At 48.6% G+C, this 21,981-nt stretch overlaps 1 protein-coding gene across 3 annotated transcripts in view; it reads left to right on the top strand.

Moving 5' to 3' along the window:
* Window positions 1-21,981, top strand: part of DLGAP2 (DLG associated protein 2) — a 926,579-nt gene that overhangs the window by 62,710 nt on the left and 841,888 nt on the right. The window contains exon 1 of one of the 3 annotated variants that reach the window (XM_063638236.1): window positions 1,323-1,338. The exons of the other annotated variants lie outside the window; for them this stretch is intronic. The gene's annotated coding sequence lies outside the window, so the exon portion shown is untranslated. Of the gene's footprint in view, window positions 1-1,322; window positions 1,339-21,981 lie in introns of those variants that run through there. 3 annotated transcript variants of the gene reach the window in all.

The raw sequence follows: 21,981 nt of genomic DNA, 5'->3' as shown, positions 1-21,981 counted from the left end.
GGCCGGATCCTGCCATGCTTGCGTCAAAGCTCTGGGAGATTCCCGTGTGGCTCAGGCTGAAAACAGAGCTCTCATGAGGCAGGCCGGGCCCCTGCACCTCAGGCCCCTCTGAGACCGGCTTCCCTCCTCCCCTCAGGGATCCCTGAGACCGGCTTCCCTCCTCCCCTCAGCCCCTGTGAGACCAGCTTCCCTCCTCCCCTCAGCCCCTGTGAGACCGGCTTCCCTCCTCCCTCACCCGCTGTACAGGCTCCTGCCGGGCCCCTCCCTGATGCTGCAGAGACGGAATGAATGAACGAGGGAACGGGAGCACCAGGCGATGTCACTACTCCGTGGGGGTGTGATGTGTCACCGTCACCGAGGGCTGTGGGCCTTTTTTGCAGAGAGCTTCGTCAGGAATGGCCCAGACCAGAGCTCACTGCCCACCGCCTCCGTCACCGGGACCAAAGCCCCTTTGCGAAACACACCCATGCCTGAGCTTCGCACCGCTGGGCCGGTGCGGGGGCGGGAAGAGCTGGTCCTGTCAGGCGTCCTTGCCCCTCTTCAGTCTCGGCTTCTGGCTCATCAGTTTCCTCGGTAGCTCACGGGGCCCAGTGGCGTGTGGGGCGCCTCCGAAAGCCTGCAGAGAGGGTGCAGTTGGTCCATGGAGTTGGGTCCCGGAGGTCACCAGGAGCCATGGTCCGGGCTCCGACTTCTCAGGGCCGAGTCACTGTCGTGGTGCTTCTCACGCCTGCATCTTCCGGGGACAGCCACCATTTTCGTCGATTCTCAAAAGAATGACCGAGGGGGAAGGGCCAGCAGAGGACTTAGAAACGGCAGGAAGTTTTGAAAGCGTTTTCTTCCCACCCTCACATAAGTGTAAAAAGCTTGAAGCAGCCTTGCTGTGTACACAAAGGCACTGCGCGGCCACAGAGAGGCGAGTGGCCTGCCCCTGACGAGCGCACCACGCACAGCTCCCTCAGAGACCCAGGAACCAGCGGCTCCTCGGGAGACGCGGGCGCTGCCACGGTGGTGCCTGTAGAGACCTCCAGGGAGGGGCCTCGCTGCTGGCTGGGAGGGGTGGGGTGGCTGAGAAGGGAGAGTTTCCCTGTTAGCAACTGCCTCCAAGTGATGACTGCACCTTTTAAACTTTTACAAATGGTATGAGTTGGAAGCGTCATGAACCTTGTCTTCTGTTTTTTTTTTTTTTTTTTTTTTTTTTTTTTTTAAACAGCGTCTCAGTGAGACCTGTGAACGTGGCTGCTTGGAGGGGTTACCAAGTGATTTGAAAGGGCCTTCAGCTCAGCTGAAACCTCTAAGATGAGATGCCTCAAAACACTTCTGTCCTTTGAGCTCTTTCAGGTGAGGGCAGAAGGCAGGTTTGGTCCTGTCAGATTCTAACCAGGAACAAGAGCTTTCTCTTTCGTTTTCTTTTGGCTTTTCTTTCTTCATTTTGTTTTGTTGTTAAAGAACTTGGAATATTATTCTAGGTAAACTGACGATGCTTTATTCAATTTCCCTTCACTTAGCAAACCTCCCTATCCCTCGTTCATTTATCCCACCTGATGAATCTTCACCCTGCCTTCGTTGGTCCTTCCTTTGAAGACTGCTATGTGTCTTTCCTGCCTCAATCGCTCATGTCCAGGCATTAGTAACTATGGCACAGCCTGACGGGTCTGTTCTCTCCCATTTGCCTGTCGATGGTGATACTGACGTTCTGTGATGCCGAGGACCCTCCTTCCCATGTTGTAGCAATCATACACCCCTGGTTAGCCATGCTCATTGCAAGCCGAGGAAGGGTGGCCTCTAAAAATATCTTCTAACTTCTCTCCGCTTCTCCAAAAAGAGCACCCTTCTCCACACCTGTGCTTGTTTTGAAGGAAGGATGGTCCCGTGATGCGGTCATTCCATGGACCACTCAGGATGTGCAGGGGGCGCTGGCCCATGCTGCTCTGTCTCCCCTGCAGCCTCACTTGGTGAGGTCAACAGTGTTGGGTGGAAGCTGGAAGCACTCGGAGTCAGGTTCCACCAGCCGGTGACCTCTTGCCCCCTCGGCCTCATCTTGCTCTGGGCCCCCTTGCCAGATGGCTTTCTCAGCATCCCAGATCACCCTGGGGGCTGTCTTAGCCTACGTCGGCATGGTCACGCACGAAAGTTCATCTTCCTGGAGTGTATTTGCACAGCGCCCCTCGACTGGTGGTGCTATTGGGGCTTGAGGCCTGGGTTTGGACTCGCTCAGCACTTGGGGCTGCTGTGAGGTGAGGGATGGCGGGTGATGAGAGGCTGTGCCTCTAATTTTCACCAAATTGATTAAAACCACCTTGCTCATGTATGGTGGCATTCCAGGTCTGGCGTCCCTCTCCACCTCCAAGCCAGGATGCTCTGTGCCTCAGGATTCTAGGCAGTAGGACAGCAGCATGGTGGCCACAGGGGTCTGTCCCTGCAAAGGTGCAGCGATGGTACTGGATCTCTCCCATGGCGGCTATGCTGGGTCTCCCCCCACCAGGAGATCCTGTCTCATGATAAGCATGCTGTTTGGTGATGAAGTGTGATAGAAGATGGGTGAAGGATGAAGCTGGTATGTCTCTCCCAAATCATGAATCTGATCCTGTATTTTCTCACACAGCTTCCTGTTGTTATTCTGTAGCCAAATGGCTGTTTCTAGGGCATCGACATCCATGCCCATGTGGTCTGGTCGAGATAGCAGCGTTCTGTCGAGGCCTTGGCATCTATGTTCACATGGTCTGGTTGAGGCCTTGGCATCTGTGTCCACGTGGTCTAGTTGAGGCCTTGGCGTCTGTGTCCACGTGGTCTAGTTGAGGCCTTGGCGTCTGTGTCCACGTGGTCTGGTTGAGGCCTTGGCATCTGTGTCCACGTGGTCTAGTTGAGGCCTTGGCGTCTGTGTCCACGTGGTCTGGTCAGCAGAAGCCTCAGCCTTTGGGGCTTCCCTTGCAAGCTTGGCACCATCCCAGGTAGTGTCCAGGGAGCTTGTGATTATATTTTACCCTTAGATAAGATAGTAGCCATTTACAAACAACCTACACCTTTGATAAAATAAATATTTTTTCTCAAGGTGAAATATCTCAGCTTGGAAAAAAGTGAAGTTTGATTTTGTGAGAAGAAGCCCAGAGGAGGGAGAAGATAGTGCTGTTCTGCTGTCCTTCCTGGAGGCAGTGTTTTAATCAGATTTCTTTTAAGAAGTGGGGTGATACAGTAAAGAAATACAGCAGAAGTCACTTGTTTTCACTGGGTCGTGATGGGTTCTATTCTACTCTATCAAAAGGTTAATGCGTCTTTGTGACTTTTTCCAGTGGGTTTTTGTTATGCTTTCGCTGCGGGTGATGCAGCGTTTTCCTGGTGAGACGCCTTTGGCCTCGGGTGGGAAGCACAGATGGTTCCTGTGTCCTCACAAACGTCAACACCAGAGCCAGCAGGAACCCTATTTGCCACCCGTCTCTCTTCTGTGGGGAAGTGACTGTTCAAGGTTTTGCCCATTTTTTAAAACATGCTTTTCTTCCTGTTGAGTTTTGAGAGTTCTTTATCTACTTTGGACACAAAATGCAGTCAGAGGTATGATTTGCAAATATTTTCTCCCTGTCTGGAGCTTGTCCTTTCTTTCCCATTACCATGTTGTATTAGTTCTTTCTCACACTGCTGTAAAGAAATACCTGAAACTGGGCAATTTATGAAGAAAAGAAGTTTAATTTGCTCACGGTTCCTCAGGCTTTACGGGAAGCATGGCTGGGAGGCCTCAGGAAACTTACAATCGTGGCGGAAGGCGAAGGGGAAGCAGGCTCATCCTGCATGGCCGGAGCAGGAGGAAGAGAGTGAAGGGGAGGTGCTACACACTTTTAAACTACCATCTCTTCTGAGAACTCACTCACTATCACAGGAACAGCAAGGGGAAATCCACCTCCGTGATCCAGTCACCCCCCACCATGCCCCTCTTCCAACACTGGGGATCACAATTTGACATGAGATTTGGGTGGTGACACAGAGCCAAACCATATCAATTGTCTTTTGCAGAAAACTGACTCTGGATGATGGATACTTAAATTTTCAGTTAGATAATTCTTATTCTTTTTGGGTAACATACTAGTATATATTCTAGATAGCACCCAAAGTGGAAGCTATTGCACTGTCAGCAGACACTTACTATAACTCCAATGCATTCCAGTCCTTTGGAAGGCGTCTGCTATACCCAAAGTTAAATCAAACACAGGCCCTGTTTGGCAAAGCTGGCAGTGCAGTTTAGAGACCTGGCCTGTGGAAGAGGATTGTTTCTCTCTCTCAGGTTAGTGTGGACCTGGACGAGTGGTATTGCCCTGTGTAATGATCACAGCAGCTGGAGACATGAAGCCAAGAAGTCGGAATCTTAGCTGCACCCCTGACCTACTGTGCTTAAGGTTTCTGAGCTCTGTTTTGTCCTGTGGAAAGTGGGGAGATGATGCTGCCTCCCAGGATGGCAGTGGTAATTCAGTCATGGGACGGACGACGTCAGTGAAATACGTCCTGGCTCCTGTTCTACACTCCCCAGAGCCAGAGCCAGTGGAGAAAGTAAGAATTGGAGGAGAAAAGGTCACCTTGGAAGCTCACAGGAGAGAAGGAGTTTGGATCTAATCAGTGCCTTGGAGAATGAGGAAGATTTTGACAGGAACAGAAAAGGGAAAAAGGAGGCTCGAGGCAGGGGATGTTTTAGAGGCTGGACAAGCACCGTGCATTCAAGGGAAATAATAGAAGGGTTTGCCTGGACTGTGCAGGGTGCAGAGACAGATGAAGCTGTAAGAGATGCGTGGAGATGATGTGACCAAAATGAAAAGATATGTGTTGAGTCTATATATCTTGAGTTTGTTTCCCATTTTCTGGCCTGCAAGTGTCAGGAAATGTATTTCGCATACTTTGCTGTGGTTTTCATCTATAGAAGTTACCTTATAAAGGCTTAGCATAGAGATCAGAGTGTAGCAAGATAGCAAGACCAGCGTGGAGAGTGACACCTGGAGAAAGCTGTGAGTAGTTGGCTTAGCTGGTGGATATTTCCTGGTCCCAGTGTAAAATCTGAATGCACTTTGTATTTCAGTAAAATAATATTTAATAATATTTGGTCTATGCTGACAGGAACTCCGTATTTCATTTCCTGGTTTCTGTCTTTCATTTTAGGAGAGAGAAACCCATCGGCTATTTCTCATTTTCAGCTTCATTCGAAAAGCTTTTTTTTTTTTTTTTTTCATGGTTTTGAAACAGGGTTTCTTTCTGTTGCCCAGGCTGGAGTACAGTGGTGTGATCATAACTTACTGCAACCTCAAACTCCTGGGCTCAAGTGATCCTCCTGCCTCAGCCTCCTGAGTAGCTGGGACTACAGGTGCACGCCACCATGCCTGACTAATTTTGTACTTGGTAGAGATGAGGTTTCACCATGTTGCCCAAGGTGGTCTGGAACCCCTGACTTCAAATGATCCGCCCGCCTCGGCCTCCCAAAGTGCAGGATTACAGGCGTGAGCCACCACGCCCGGACTGACATGCATTTTTAAATCATTCTTTGTCATTGTGAAAATTGGATTTGTAATTGTTTTCTTATTTGCTTATTTTTTCCCCCAATTTAAAAAATAATGCAAGCACATTGCAGAAAATTTGGAAAGCTTTAGAAAGTAAAGGGAATAAATAATCAGCCCTAATCCTGCCAAAGATATTTGATTACTGTTGGGGTTCCACCATGTTTTCCGAGTGCATGAACCTCACTTCCCATTTATGGGTATTGTGTGACTGCCAGTGGCTCCCTCCACGGAGAAGCCCAGGCTGTTCTGGGTTCTCATCTTCCCTCCTCCATGCCCCAGTGTTATCAGGAGAAAACAATTTAAACAGGGATATGTTTTTAAATTATCTAAAAAATATTCTGGATATTCAGAGCTGAATACTGAATTTCTTTTCACCCTTCAAATTCCTATCCTCCCCACCTGTAACTGGATCTAATAAGTCTCTGGTGTCTCAATAGGTGTATATGAGAAAAACATACTGTATAATATGAATACACATTTAAATGGCCACATTTCGATTCTAACATAAATAATCATGATGTGCACAGTGTGCGGTGAATTTTTTCGATGTAATATGCCAAATCTTTGTTTTGATATGTGCACATAAAGTTGATTAATTTTAAAATTCCTTTAAAAAACCTTTTTTATTTGGGAGTAATTTCAAACTTCAGGAAGACTTCAAGAAAAGCATAGCAGAGAGAACCCGTTATGCCTCCCCCTTATTCACCTTTTGCTGGTGTTTTCTTGTTGCTTGAGCTCACACGCGCTTGCTCTCCTGTTCCCTCTCCACACACATGCACTCTTTTCTGAACCATAAGACAGTAAGTTGCACACCCCATTGGCGTTAACCCCTAACGGCGTTGTGTGTGTTTCCTAAGAATGGGGATGTCTGTTACATAATCACAGTGCAGCTGTCACTGTGTTAAGCAAGTAGTTGGATTTGCTGAGTTGCTGGATGCACCTGTATGATGTTGATAGGCACTGCATTTACAAATGTGGATTTTATCAGCCTTTCATGTTTTCTACTTTGATGAAGAATGATTATGATATGGTTTTAATTAAATTTCAAGATTTCTAGAGAGGCTGAACAGGCTGACATAATTTTATTAGATATTAATATTTATGTAATCACCACTTATTTCATAAATCACCTTTCCATATTCTTTGCCCATTTTTAAATCATGGCATTGTATTATTTTTCTTACTGAAGGATTTCTAATTGGTTGTCAACTGACACCCCAGGATTTTCTAAGTGGATAAATTATGAGTAAGTGCCAATTTTTTTTTTTGCCTTCCTAATATTTATACTCCTAGTTTTTGTCTTATTTCATGTTTTAGGACTTAGACCACAGTGCTAAATACTAAAATTGATCCTGGGTGTCCTTTTATGTTTCACCGTAATAAAAACGATTCTAATGTTTCATCATAGCATGAATGTTTGTCAGAGATAAGGTAAATTACCTTTTATCAAATTAAAGAAGTTTCCCCTTAATCGTATTTTACAGGAATATGAAGTAGAAGGTTCATTCACTCAGAAAATGCAACACAATACCAACGTTGATTGCATCTCTGTGTCAGAGTAAAAATGGATTGATTTTAGTTAGAAAGTTATTTATAAAATTAGGAATGGTGTTAGGTTTTATCAAATGCTTATTTGGTATCTGACTGATAGGAGTTCCCCCATTTTGTAAGTTTTGAATGAAATAATAACTGTTTTAACACTGAACCATCTTTTCATTGTGTAGTTATGTATTATTTTAATAGAGTGTTGGATTCTACTTGCTTCTATTTATTGAAAGTTTTTGCATTTTTGTTTATGGAGCTGAGTGTGTTTTCACCTCCCATGCGTTTTTATTGTGCTTTTCTATCAGCACCTTTTACCTTAACAATGAGTTGTCTTCCCCACCCTTCCCCATGCTGAGACGATGTGAGCTTAGTTTCAGAAGATTATTAGTTGACTTTGTTATGCATCATCAGTCATTTCCTTTAGCCGTATTTTACTATCAGCCCTCCTTTCTTCTTGCCGCTGGCTCTTCTCCCATGCCTTGCTTGTTAATTTTTATTCGCTTTTCATTTGGCTGATGTCTATCTTCTAGAGAGTCTCTTTGTTCACATCTGTGGGTGGGAAAGCTCTTAGAATCCTTCGATGTCTAAAAATATGTTTATTCCCACATAAAATCTAATTTTACGGAGCACTGGAATCTGAATTCAAAATGATTTTCCTGCCTTTAAAACTGCTGCCTTCTACCAGTCATTGTGGTTAGTGGAAAGTCTAATTCTAATCCTGTTGCCTTTCTTTGTCAATAAATCTCTTCCCTCCTCCCCTCGCCCTGATGATTTTACCCATTTTGCTGTGGGGTTTCACAGAGCTGTGCTTGCCTTGGGCTGCCACGGTCTGGGCTGGTGAGCTTGGCTTCCCCCCACCACGCTGCTGGGTCTTCACGGCTCTTTCAAAATCTAGTGGCTTCTCTTCCTTCAGTTTTGGAAATTTTTCTTCTATTATTTCTTTCTTTTACTCCCTCTCTTCTGAAACTCCTATCAGATGGGCCTTGAGACTTCCTGGACTTGTTCTTCATGTCTCTGGACATGTGAATTTGTCTAATCTTTGCATTTTGTGCAATTTCCTTATAGATTTCCCAGACGGAGTCCACAGCTCACAGACTTTCTCTTCTGTGTTCTCCCGTGTGCCCAGGCTGTTTTCTGCTTCATCACGATGGATGTATTTTTGATTTCCAACAACTCTGTTATTTCTGTTTACAGAACCAAGGACAACGTCGTCCTGGCACTTCCTGTGGCCACGCTGTTTTAACCTGTGACCGGTTTCTCAGCTTTGTTTCCTTCTGGCTGAGCTGGGGGCTCTCCCTCTAGTGTGGGTTTTCTTCACCTGCCATACGACTCCAGGCATCTGCTTGTCTTTGTCTCTGAAATCCTGCTGGCCTGTGGGCGGAGGGTGTTTCTAGCTGCAGGTCGGGGTCCCTGGTGATGTGAATGAGCTTGGGATGAGCTGTTTGCTGGCCTGTGGGTAGGGGGTGTTTCTAGCTGCAGAATGGGGTCCCTGGTGGTGTGAGTGAGGTTGGGATGAGCTGTTTGCTGGCCTGTGGGTGAGTGGTGTTTCTAGCGGCAGGATGGTGTCCCTGGTGGCATGAATGAAGTTGGGATGAGCTGTTTGCTGGCTGCCAAGACCAGCTTGATCAGGGAGACCCTAACCCAGTGGCACTAGAGGAATTAAAGACACACACACAGAAATATAGAAGTGTGAAGTGAGAAATCAGGGGTCTCACAGCCTTCAGAGCTGAAAGCCCCAAACAGAGATTTACCCACGTATTTATTAACAGCAAACCAGTCATTAGCATTGTTTCTATAGATATTAAATTAACTAAAAGTACTCCTATGGGAAATGAACGGATGGGCCGAATTAAAGGAATAGGTTGGGCTAGTTAGCTGCAGCAGAGGCATGTTGTTAAGGCACAGATGGCTCGTGCTGTTGTTTGTGGCTTAAGAATGCCTTGAAGCGGTTTTCCACCCTGGGCAGGCCAGGTGTTCCTTGCCCTCATTCTTGTAAACCCACAACCTTCCAGCTTGGGCATTGGGGCCATTATGAACATGTTACAGTGCTGCAGATTTTCTTTATGGCCAGTGTTGGGGCCAGTTTATGGCCAGATTTTTGGGGGCCTGCTCCCAACAGCTGGCCTGTGGGTAGACAGTGTTTCTAGCTGCAGGATGGGGTCCCTGGTGACATGAGTGAGGTTGGGATGAACTGTTTGCTGGCCTGTGGGTGGGGAGTATTTCTAGCTGCAGGACAGGGTCCGTGGTGGCGCGAGTGAGGTTGGGATGAGCTGCCATTTGTGTTATGCGTGTGGCTTGTCCATCCCTCCAGGTGACCTTAGCTGATGGGGACTTCCCTGTCTTGAGGTCCTCCGTTTAGTTTGGGAGAGAAAAGTTAATATTGTCGGTGACTTGGCATACGGACCACAGAGCACTGTTTAGACACCCGACTGCATTTTCTCAAGTAACCATCTGGTTCCAGTGGGTTTTCGTTATTAACAGCAGTTAACATTCTGTGAAGTCACCATGAACACCGAACCCTTGCTCCTGGAGAAACACAGTTTCCTGCGAGTCAGGGCAATTTTGTCAACCAATCAATGTATAACCTTGTTTTACGTGTGTTTCTGCTTAGACACCTCATTTAATATCTCCTGCTGACTCATCAGTGCTGAACTCAGAGCTGACAGCCCGTGGCCTGAGCTTGGGCGAAGCTTCTCTAACACATGTTTTCTCTGTAGGGCGCGTCACAGCCTTGCACTTAGACTGTCTAGACAGCACCTCAGCACTAAGCTTGGGGCCATTTTAAACAGTGAAATCACGCACAAAAAGCACAAAAATGCACCAAATCTGGACCAAATAAAGCATGCAAAGGACATTTGTGTGCAGTGTGAGCTGACACGAGGCGGTGTGTCATCCTTTCGACTGCAGTGGAAAATTGTGCATCGGAGACTCACACGTTCATCATGGATCAGTTGTCCAGTGAGAGCAGGTTTCCAGTGAGATCAGGTGTCCAGTGAGAGCAGGTGTCCAGTGAGAGCAGGTTTCCAGTGAGAGCAGGTGTCCAGTGAGAGCAGGTGTCCAGTGTGAGCAGGTGTCCTGTGTGAGCAGGTTTCCAGTGAGAGCAGGTGTCCAGTGAGATCAGGTGTCCAGTGTGAGCAGGTGTCCGGTGAGATCAGGTGTCCAGTGAGAACAGGTGTCCAGTGAGAGCAGGTGTCCAGTGTGAGCAGGTGTCCTCTGTGAGCAGGTTTCCAGTGAGAGCAGGTGTCCAGTGAGAGCAGGTGTCCAGTGAGAGCAGGTGTCCAGTGTGAGCAGGTTTCCATTGAGAGCAGGTGTCCAGTGTGAGTAGGTGTCCAGTGAGAGCAGGTGTCCAGTGAGAGCAGGTGTCCAGTGAGAGCAGGTGTCCAGTGTGAGCACAGCTTTGGATGTTCCAGGTAGAGTTTAGCATGCAGGTGAATTCACAACTGGGATCCCCGGTGATGAGCTGACTCTGGTCCTGGGATCCCACTTGGACTTTGTGTCCCTGTTCTGAACTTGTCATCTGGCCACCCGCTCCCGGGAGAATTCTGTCACGGCCTCTCTGAGCCTCCGAACTGACTTCTGCCTTTCATGGTACCCTCAGGATTTCCCTGCAACTGCCTGGATGCTTTCCTGATGTTTGGTGCCGTTCTGTAAAATCTTGGTAACATCTGGAGGTTTGGGTGGGGAGGGGCAGTGGGAGTGGCCTGCTCTGTTCTCTCCCTGCCTCTCCTCCCCATGCCGCTCCCTTCACTCAGGCGCTCACTGGCCCTCCTTGGTCTGAGTGGATTTCTCCTCTGCAGCCTCAGAGCCTAGCAGTGCATCCCTCCTGTCCCTGCTGGAATGCTTTCTCAGACACACAAGCCCCCCGTGCTGCTCCCCTATTTAAACTCCCCTGCTGGCTGCACCTCTAGTGTGCAGTTGTGACTTTGTGGTGTATGAGGCCTTCATGGCCCCATGCCCACACTATGACATGCCAGCTGGTTCTGCAGCTACACCTCCACTGGCACCATGACAGCCAGGTGGCTTCTATGTTCCAGCCTCCCGGGGCCACCTTCCTTTCCCTTAGTGCTGCCCACGTCACCCCACCCTTTTTGCTCAGCAAACATCTACTTATCTTGCAAAACCCAAGTCAGGGATCACTTTTGCATAGGATCAAATGGCAAGCCTTCCCCAACTCGCAAACTTTTAACCCTGTTTGCAGATAGTATCTTGTACTTAAAATGTATTTCCACTGGAAGAGCCAATATTACTTTCTTGTTTTTTAAACTTTTCTTAAGGAATAACTTTTATGCAATAAAATGAACAACTATTAAGTGAGTTCCATGAGTTTTGACAATTGAAAATGACCGTGTAGTCACCACCCAAGATGAAGACGTCCCATCACCTCTGAAAGTCCTCTGTGCCCGTTCCTGGAAGATCTGCCACCCACCGTCCCCAGGGGCTCTCACTTGCTGCTTCTATCACTGTAGAATATTTTTCCTTTTCTTAAAAAAATGGATTCATAGAGTATGGTATCTTTTTTTTTTGAGACGGAGTCTTGCTCTGTCGCCCAGGCTGGAGTGCGGTGGCTTGATCTCGGCTCACTGCAAGCTCCGCCTCCCGGGTTCACGCCATTCTCCTGCCTCAGCCTCCCGCGTAGCTGGGACTACAGGCGCCCGCCATCACGCCCGGCTAATTTTTTGTAATTTTTTTTAGTAAAGACGGGGTTTCACCATGTTAGCCAGGATGGTCTTGATCTCCTGACCTTGTGATCCGCCCGCCTCGGCCTCCCAAAGTGCAGGCTTGAGCCACTGCGCCCGGCAGAATATGGTATCTTTTTGAGTTTGCTTATTTCACTCAATGTAGCGTTTTTGAGATTTATTCATGTTGGTGCATGTATCAATAGTTTCTTTCCTATTGTTGATGATCAATCTTCAGCTGAAGAATGTGCCACAATTGGCCTTTCCATTCTCTGGACGGACTCCTGGCTGTTAGGAATTTGAGGCTGTTGTGAATGAGGGTGCTATGACTATTTCTGTTGAAGTCTTTCCATAGACATATGTTTTCATTTCTCTTGGGTAACTGCTAGGAGAGGAATTGCTGGCCATAGATGTCGATGTGAGATGTTGTAACTTTTGGAGAACTTGGCAGACAGCCCTCAGTGATGGCTGCACTGTCTTGTACTCCCACCAGGCAGGGCTGGGCGCTCCTGGCGCTCTGGGTCCTCATCAGCACTTGCTGGTGTCAGTCTTTTGTGTTTTTATTTTATTTTATTTATTTTTTTGAGATGGAGTTTCACTCTTGTTGCCCTGGCTGGAGTGCAGTGGTGCAGTCTCTGCTCACTGCAACCCCCGCCTCCCAGATTCAAGCAATTCTCCTGCCTCAGCCGCCTGAGTAGCTGGGATTACAGGCACCTGCCACCACACCTGGCTAATTTTTTATATTTTTAGCAGAGATAGGGTTTCATCATGTTGGCCAGGCTGGTCTCGAACTCCTGACCTTGTGATATGCCCACCTCGGCCTCCCAAAGTGCTGGGATTACAGGCGTGAGCCACTGCGCCTGGCCAGTCTTTTGTATTTTAACTGCTCACGAGGTCCCTGTTGCATCTTCACCAGGCTGTTTGCATTAGTTTCTTGTCTGTCAGCTGAAAGACCCTCCAAAGGGGCTGGTTCTCTGTCCTGGCACCCCCCGTGGTGCTCAGGAGCTGCTGTCCCGTGCCCTGGCGCTGGCCAGGTGATGGGTGCTGGCTTCCGTTGGCACTGAAAGCAAACGCTTGTTGACTCAGGACCTGCAGCCCCGTGCCCCGGCGCCGGCCAGGCGGTGGGTGCCTGCCTCCACTGGCACTGAACGCAAATGCTTATTGATTCAGGACCTGCAGCCCTGTGCCCCAGCGCTGGCCAGGTGGTGGATGCCTGCTTCCATTGGCACTGAAAACAAATGCTTATTGAGAGCCTTCCCACTTGATATTTTCCTTAGAATCTTGGAGTGTTTTTGTGTGTGTGCATGTCCTGACCTAGGATTTCAGGTCGCTGGGGACAGTATGACACATGTAGGGATTAAGATACTCTGGCGGTCCCGTGCCCTCCCTCAGTGCCTCTCACCCCACACGCTCACACCAGCTGTGCCTTCTTTTGGATGAAGCCAGTGACACCCCAGGCCTTCTCTTTGGGTTTCAGCTCAGCCTGGGCTCATTTCTCAGGCTCCTTCCCAGGTCAGCACCATCACGGCGCTGTTTTCTAAGTGCTTATGCATAGGCACTTACAGTTTCATGGGTAGAGGCTTTGTTTACAGTTATGCTTGTCTTGTGGGCAGAGGAGGGAGTGTGGCGGGAGGGGGTTGAATAACCAGGAGCAACAGGATCCTGGGTGTCTGGGTGGGAGGTGGTCGTACAGGAGAATTAGATGCATTTGACGTGTGCTCTGCTGGGAGTTGGAAAACAGGATGGAAGTTGGCAAATTCAGCTTACTTCACGTTTTGTTTTTGGCTGGCTCTGTGCACCTAACAGAGTCCACATTATGACAATGTATATTCTGCAAAAATACATATTGCAAATGATGCCTATCAAACAGCTGATATGAACTGTGAACTCACTTTTAAAGACAGGGTCTCTGTCACCCAGGCTGGAGTGCAATGGTGCAAACACAGCTCACTGCAGCCTCAAACTCTTAGGCCCAAGTCATCTTCCCATCTCAGTGTCTTGAGTAGCTGGGACCATGGGTGCACGCCCCCATATCCACGTAATTTTTAATTTATTTGTAGAATTGGGGTCTTGCTATGTTGCCCAGGCTAATTGCAAGCTCCTGGGCTCAGGTGGTCCTCGCACCTTGGCCTCTCAGAGTGCTGGGATGACAGGTGAGAGCCACAGCGCCCGGCCACTCACTTTGAATTATTAAAAGGACTTAAGCCTCATGAATTAATGCCGTAATTGCAGTGATAGGATTCGCATATCTAATGCTTTAATGAAAGCTGCAGTCATGGCCAGGCAGAAGCAGCATACCGAGGAAACCATGTTTCTGGATGTCCTTTTAAAACTTTCAGCACAGGCCCACATTCTGAAGAAAGCCACGCCTGCCGCTCTTGGTGTCTGCTGGCTCTCATCTGGTCTATGCCGCATGCCAAGTGGAGCTCCTGAGGAGGTGGTGATGCTGTGCCCGAGGTGCGGGTCCTGCCAGGCTCCAGGCCTGCATGAGGACTTTGTGCGGCAGAATCATCAACGTTCCTAGGTGGTTTGAGAGGGTTTTAAAGATGTTCAGAGATTGTGTTTTCTTTAAAGATCAGAGGGCAAGTGCTGGAGAGGCCTAGTGGGGCATTTCTGTGGTATTTGTTTGGTGTTGCCTGTGAAGGAGAATCAGCTAGATGTGGGCTGTTTGCACAATGAGTTTAGACGATTGTACACAACCATGTAACCAACACCAGAGGCCCAGCCCTGGCTCTCCTGGCGGAGCAGCCTCCATCTGTCAGGCGTGGAGACTCTAACCCACAGCTGGGCCGGGGCCTGTGTCCTGCTGCCTTGGGAGTTGAGATTGACGTGATGAGATGCCCTGCATTGACTTCCACAGTGGAGACCCTTGTGCACCTGCATGTGTGTGTGTGTACATGTATGTGTATATGTGTGTGCATGTCTTGTGTGCACGTCTGTGTGCATGTGTGTACATGTATATGTATGTGCATATGTGTGTCTGTGTACATGGGTGTGCCTGTGTATCCATGGGTGTTTGTGTGTTTGTGTATTTGCGTGTGTGCACGTATGTTTTCTCAGAGTGGGGTTGTGCAGGCGGGGCTGTGACATTTGCTGAGAAGACGCTGCTGTCGGCAGCCCTGCCTCCCTGAGGCCGGGTCTGTGCTTCCCACAGCACCCCCCGGCCGTGCTGTGTCCTTGCCCCCTCAAACGTTGCTTCTCTCCTTGGCTGGCTTGTTGTGCCCCCCCACCCTTCCTGGGTCCCCATCCACCTGCCACCGTCACAGCCTGATACAATTTCAATGGCTGGTGCAGGGTTTCTGGCTCATGAATCCTGTTGATATTAAACTCTCTGCAGATCCGTGGTCTTCTCTTACCACACCACATGTTCACAGATCCCACAGCACGGTCGGTTGATTAGACTGAAGGCGTCACTCTTGCGCGTTTCTCTCTCACTTCACAGAGTACTGGGTGCACCTTCTGTGGTTAACAGGCACAGTGACAAGCAGGCGCAAAGCGATAATTATGATCAATACAAGTTTGTTGGATTAATGAAGCAATTTAAGGAAATAAGAAAAGCATCTCCGTGAGGAGATAATCTGAGGAGTGCAGCAGTGGACCTTAGGGCCTTGGGTTCAGGTGTAGGGAATCTCCTTTGTAAAGAGAAACTGAGGAAGGTCGGGTTTGCATAAGGCCCGGTGGGCCCCATTCTTATGCTAAAGTCTTCAGGCTGGAAGTGCTGCCTTCATTAGGATGGAGCATACGTACTTTTAGAGGATGTGCGTTCATGAAGTTAAGGAAAGAGCGGTGAGATCACGGAATGCGGAAAGGCTGTGCTGCCTGGTTCTGCGTTGGCCCTGGGCCTTCCCTGAGTAGCTGTGTGGCCAATGGGCTTGTGGGGCTCGCTGGACAGTGGGGCTGCTGGGATGGGCTTTGAAACACTTGCTTCTCCTGTGCAGCGGGCTTGTCATGATGAGCGGCTGTCCTTAGCCCACTGTGCCTTCCCACTCTCCAGCAATATGACTTTCAGCTCATTTTGATGAAAAATAACGTTCACAATAGGCTGATTGTCTCCTGGGAGTTCACACAGATGATCCCTGCTCAGGGATGGCTCACCGCCCTTGCTCGCCACCCAGGTGGCTGTGCCCTTTCATACCTGAGTCGCCTGGCCCCATTGTCGTCACTCAAGCTCACTGTCATAGTGTAATAAATGGCCATTCGGTGAACACTGGGTCCTCCGTCCTCATGGCCTGGGGAACGGTCCGCACCCCTCCTGGGTCCTGCGTCTTCACGGCCTGGGGAACAGTCTGCACCCCTCCTGGGCCCTCCGTCCTCATGGCCTAGGGAACAGTCTGCACTCTCCTGGGCCCTCCGTCCTCACAGCCTGGGGAATGGTCTGCACCCCTCCTGAGCCCTCCGTCCTCATGCCTGGGGAACAGTCCGCACCCCCCCTGGGTCCTGTGTCTTCATGGCCTGGGGAACAGTCCGCACTCCTCCTGGGTCCCCCGGCCTTAGGCCACAGCTTCCCTCCTCCAGGCCAGTCTTCCTGGTTGAAGTGAGTGCTCTGAGCCCCTGGGCAGCACCTGCGTCCTGGGGTGCCCTCGGCGCGTCCTGCATTGGGGTCGTGTTGTCCTTGCCGCTGCTTCCCCACTTGCTGGGTAGTGGTAGCTGAGGTCCCAGGTTGGCCCATCCAGTCCCGACCGCACATCCACCTCTGTGCCAGGCACTCAGGGGCTGCATGGTGGGGTGGGACCCAGCCACCCTCAGAACCCACAGCCCTCGAGAGGCATGTCTCACCCTCTAAGGGGTCTTTTAGACGGGTTTTCCCTTGATGGCTGCCCTCCATGGAATTTTACTAGCAGAGACAGGCTGCATCTTTCTGTAGGCTGTGGTCTCTCAGAGGGTCACACACCCAGCATAACATCTAAGATCTCTTCAGGTCCGAAGTACCCATTTTCAACCCTGGGGGCTGATGTGGCCTCTCTGAGAAAGTGAATGGGAACAAACTCGTTTGCAGCAGTAAGCAGACTCTGGGCAGAGTGGACAGTGCTGTGTCCAGGAGGGGGTGTGATTTTACACATAGCCCAAATAAAGGAAAGGTGTGAGGGGTCAAAAGAGGTAGAGAATGATTCCCAAAAAGGTAGTCATTTGTTGGGACCTTAAATCCTCTCTAGGGTTTGAGTAAGGTGAGAAGAGGCCACAAGGAGACCCAGGAAGCAACCCCCATGACGGGCTTGGATGCTGGTGGCGGCTTCTCGGCTCCGTGGCTCCCATGACTCCTGGCATTGTGGCTGGGGTGCATTTGTGTGTCTGGACTTTGGGCCTGGGTTCATCCCCAGGCCCCGTCAGGGTCAGCTTGAGTGTCGCTTCCTCCCCACAAACCTCTCCATGTTTCTCCAGCATGGAATTGCTTCCCCCAGCCTAGAGCTCACGCCCCATTTTATCTCTGTCTCTCTTCCTGGAATTATAGTATATTCCTTATATTATACTTACTTTTACTTGTGGTTTATTCCTTGCTATATAGGCTGTAAACCCTCTACAAATAACATCTACCTCTGCATCTATTGTCTTTTTCCCAACGTTTATTGATTGAAGGGGAAAGGGATCCTCGAGGCCACCTCTACTCCAGCTGCCCCTGTCCATGCGGAAATGGGAGCCCAGGAAAGCTTGGAGATAGCTCCCAGTAGGAGCTGCCTCTGACGTTACCAGTGAGATGCCCACCAGAGAAGGATCCCACATCTACAAGCCTGGAACTCTGCTTTTAAGTTAGTTGTGGTTTCATTCTTTTATAAAACTCGAATCACAAGATACAATTAGAAGCAGGGCTGCCTCAATCCACTGGCCTTCCATGGTTAGTAGGAGTGGTTGGGTCAAAGGGATGTTTTACTGTTTTAGCCAGAGAAGCATGCTATACTTTGAATTTTATATTCCCATTTTGTGATACTTATGCTAAAATCATGAGCATAATGAATGAGCACATTATGTTTGCACTGCACTATCGATTAGACATTAACATTTTGCTAACACCAGGAAGGAAATATAATTGATGCACTTAAGGCTTTCAAAAGAAATTTGGAGTCAGATTATAGATAGAAAGATGTATCCGTGAAATACATTTAACTATAGCTCCAGTGTGAATTTTAAGCTGCTGCCTTCTTGCTCGGTTGACGGGGATTGTGGATTTTGGATTTAAATGGTGGCAAGAGTGACGCTGGTTCAGAATAGGAAAAGGCCTCTCTGTGGCAGGTGATTAAGCACTAGGATATCCTATGCATGGCCTTATAGGATTCTTATTGTAGAGATCTTTAAGAACCAGAGGGAGAATCATATATTTGTTTAATAATAGATAATTATGCTCCCTGGAGTCAGAGCTCTTCTAGATTTTTCCTTGAAGTCTATTTTAGTCCAGTGATTCTGGGGTTTTTAAGGAGACTGTTTTCCTCTGTGTCTTCTTAGATGTTATGGATCCAGTGCTGAGACTCTTATGTAAGTTCAAAGAGAGGCAGGTAGCGATGGTCTCTGTGTTTGGGGTCCACACACATCCCGCCCTCCTGCCTGTGTGGGAGTGGTGGAAGCCGCTACTGCACCAGATACGTGTTTCTGTTTCGAGGAGATCTGGGGTGACCAATCCTCTGGCCTTGTTGCTGTTTCCATGTGTTATCAGGTGACGAGACGCAGGGCTGACATGCTGTGGTTTGCTCTGTGTTCTCTAATTCACAATTTGTGCTTATTCGAAGAAATGAACACTGGCTAAGCTGCCTGTGCTTCACCAGGAAAATTCTAACATAAGAAAAAAGGCTCATTATGTTCTCTCTTTTCCCCCAAGATATTTGAAACTTTTAAATAATCTTTTCATTTTGATTCAGCTTAAGTCTTCCAGAAAGGGCACTGGTTGTCCTACACAAATTAATATCACTTCTTTTTCATTTTCTTTTCTTTTTTTTTTGGACATAGAGTCTCACTTTGTCACCGAGGCTGGAGTGCAGTGGTGTAGTCATGGCTCACTGAAGCCTCGGCCTCCTGGGCTTAAGTGACCCTCCCAGTGCAACCACTGAGTAGCTTGGACTACAGGTGTGCGCCACCACGCCTGGCTAATTTTTTTTGTTTGATTTTTTTGTAGAGATGAGGTCTCCCCATGTTGTCCAGGCTGGTCTTGGATTCCCAGGCTCAAGTGATTGGCCTGCCTTGCCCTCCCAAATTGTTGGGATTACAGGTGTGAGCTACTGCTCCCTGCCTCTTCCTTTTTGTAAAAGCTCCAGATAGTGATTCGTAATGGGAGTGATTGGCCCCCAAGCAAACTATTATGTATAGAGTTTTTCTTTTCTCATTTATAATGCCCAGGATAATGAAGGGTTTTCATGAAGCTCTGTCAGTAGTGATTAGGATAAGGACTACTTCTTCCTGTCCCCAACCCCGTGACCATATATCCTTCCTAAATTATTTCATTTCTCCTGGGTGGTTTCTTAGTCTAGGGAAGCCCTTCTGATCATCAACAATCCTTCCTAAATTATTTCACTTCTTCTGGGTGGTTTCTTCATCTAGGGAAGCCCTTCTGATCGCCCTTCTGACCCCTCAGTCTGCTGAGGGAGTGTCTTTGGGGCCGGGGCTTTCTTCCTACGACACTTCCTCATCTTTGGGGCCAGGGCTTTCTTCCTACAGTGCTTCCTCACCCACTGCCACTACGCTTTTATGTCCCACTAGACTCTTCATTTATCTAAAGATCCTCCCTGAAAATCAAGCCCACACCCAAATTCAGATGGTTCCCAGCTCACAATCGGGTTGCATTTCAGAATGCCCTTGTGTCAGTTGTTTTGAACTCCCAGACCACCTGTAGTTTCTAAGGTTCTAAAAGTATCCGTACTATGATTTTTTTTTTTCTTTTTTGGCATAGGGTCTCTTTCTGTCACCCAGGCTGGAGGGCAGTGGCACGATCTGGGCTCACTCCACCTCCCAGGCTGAAGCAATCTTCCCTTCTCAGCCTCCTGAGTAGCTGGGACTACTGCTGAGCCCAAGCAGTCCGCCGGCCTTGGCCTCGGCCTCCCAAAGTGCAGGGATTATAGGCGTGAGCCACCACACGCAGCCTGTGCTATGATTTTCGAAGGGCAGTTTATAATGTCCCGTACACTGCTGCGGTCTCATCTTGTTTGGATGTGGTCCAGGCTGGGAACATAGCCAGCACCTACACGCATATTTCTAGGGGAAACCACATTCTGAATTTCAACTTGGTCTGTGAGTTCCTGCTGGGTTTCCCATCTAGCCCTTCCATTTTGAGGAAGAAAAAGATAGAATGATGCATTTTGCCAATTCCTTTTACACAGGCTTTTTGCCAAGACTGTTTGGAAACCGCATGGAAAATTGGGTGTCAGTTATCAGCTTAAGACTCGAAGAAGATGCCAGGCAGCAATTTACCTGCGTAGAATTCCAGCTGACTTGACTAATCAGATTGACTTGGTTGCAAGTGACAGATACTCAGCTCATTCTGGTTGACAAAAGAAGAGACTCTACAGGATCATGTAATTGGAAGCAGGATCTGAGGCCGCACAGGTGTCATGGCACTGGGTCTCAAGGTGTTACGGCTCTTCTCTCTGGAGGGCAGCCCAGGCAGCCAGGATTCACTGGCCATCACTCTGCAGCAGCCGTGCCGCCAACCGTTTCTGGATCTGTGAGGGGCGTGCGCGTCTCTGGACTGGTCACTGCGGCCATGGGATCCAATGCGCACCTGGAGAATTCGCAAATCCTGGGAAGTACGGAGAGGGAGGGCTCCCCAAAGGGAGACTGAGGCAAGATAGCACGAGAGGGACAGGTGCTCTGCAGAGAGAGTCGACAGGTGCCCTGGAAGCAGGTGCCCCCAGAGTAGGTGTCCCCGGAACAGGCTTCCCTGCTCGGCTGCTCCTGGAGTCCCTGCTGACCCCTCTCCATTTCCTTTCTCGTAGGAACTTTTCAATGCATTTCAGAGAGGTCATGATGGATTAAGCAGCATTTGCTTCACAGAACCATTGTTGAGTGACACAGCAGTCTCTCCTACTCAATTACCATTTGAGATATGATGTCACTCTTCTTATTAAAGAGGTTATATAAGTTAGAGAACAGTATATAAAAGAAGAAACATTAAATTATCACTGATACAAATGACTAGGACCCCTAAGACCAAGGCTGGAAGGAAAGACGAGATGCTTGATAACCGCACTGTGTGTTTGGGGTCATGGACACTGTGGTTTTCCCCTGTAACTGGGCATCTAATAACACAAGCACGTGCTTTCACCCTGAATCTCCTACCTGGGACAGAAAACCTCAAATAATTCTTGACCGAAAGACTTTCAGCCACTGCTGCAGAGGTCAGATTCTGCCATGCACTTCTGTGTTTAGGGTTTTAACTTGCTCTGTGTGGATTTTTCCCAGTGGGCTGGTGGCATGAAATATTCATCTTCTCTTCCTAAACTCCGAGCTCTTCTCTGGTCTGATGCAAAGAAAGATGCTCGTTCTCGTTCATATATTCTCTCTCCTCTTTTTCTTTATTTTATTCTTGATACAAACCCAAGGAATGAGGTTGTAGATGCAATATGTATGTGTCCCTGTGTGTTTTTCCATAACTAAAAGGCAATTTCTTAGCTACTTAGCTGTCTCTTTTTACTGCTACCCATTTTCCCTTTGAACTTAAAGCTCCTTTCAAAATGACGGGGTTGCTGGTGCACAGGAATAAGGAAGGGAGGACGGGGAGGAGTAAATCACAGCAGCTGGGGGAAGATAAAGGGGAGAAGGTTGGCGGGGAGCTAAGAACCGGGTCTTGTGATAAAATGTGGTAGCAGTGAGGCCACTTTCTAAGCAATTTATGCTACTAAGCAATTGCTATGTGCAGGTCCAAGGCAGAAGATCTGTGGTGGAGTCCGGGCTTTGCTTCTGGTTGATTTGGATAATTTTATGCTCATCTGTGTCAGCCTTACCTGTCCTGTGGCAGATGTGACACCTGCCTCACAGGGTCGTCGGCACGTGGATCCTCGGCCTTCTGTGTCATGGGGTGACACGAAGTCTCTGATTTCAGCACCACACAGGTTTGGCACAGTTGACCTCTGCCTCAGTGATACGTGTTGACGATGACTTACGCGTGCATGTAGCAGTGTTTGGTGCAGCTCCGTCTCCAGGGGGCCTGTGCACCATGCGAGGAGTGTGGTGGTGCATTTCACTGAGAAAGATGCCTGAAGTTCGTGGTGTGGGGCCCTTATTTCCTCTGATGATCGGAGTCTGTTCCTGGGTCT

The sequence above is a fragment of the Symphalangus syndactylus genome, chromosome 1 (genome assembly GCF_028878055.3).
Source record: "Symphalangus syndactylus isolate Jambi chromosome 1, NHGRI_mSymSyn1-v2.1_pri, whole genome shotgun sequence".
Taxonomy (NCBI): domain Eukaryota; kingdom Metazoa; phylum Chordata; class Mammalia; order Primates; family Hylobatidae; genus Symphalangus; species Symphalangus syndactylus.
This window is presented reverse-complemented; position numbering and strand designations above follow the sequence as displayed.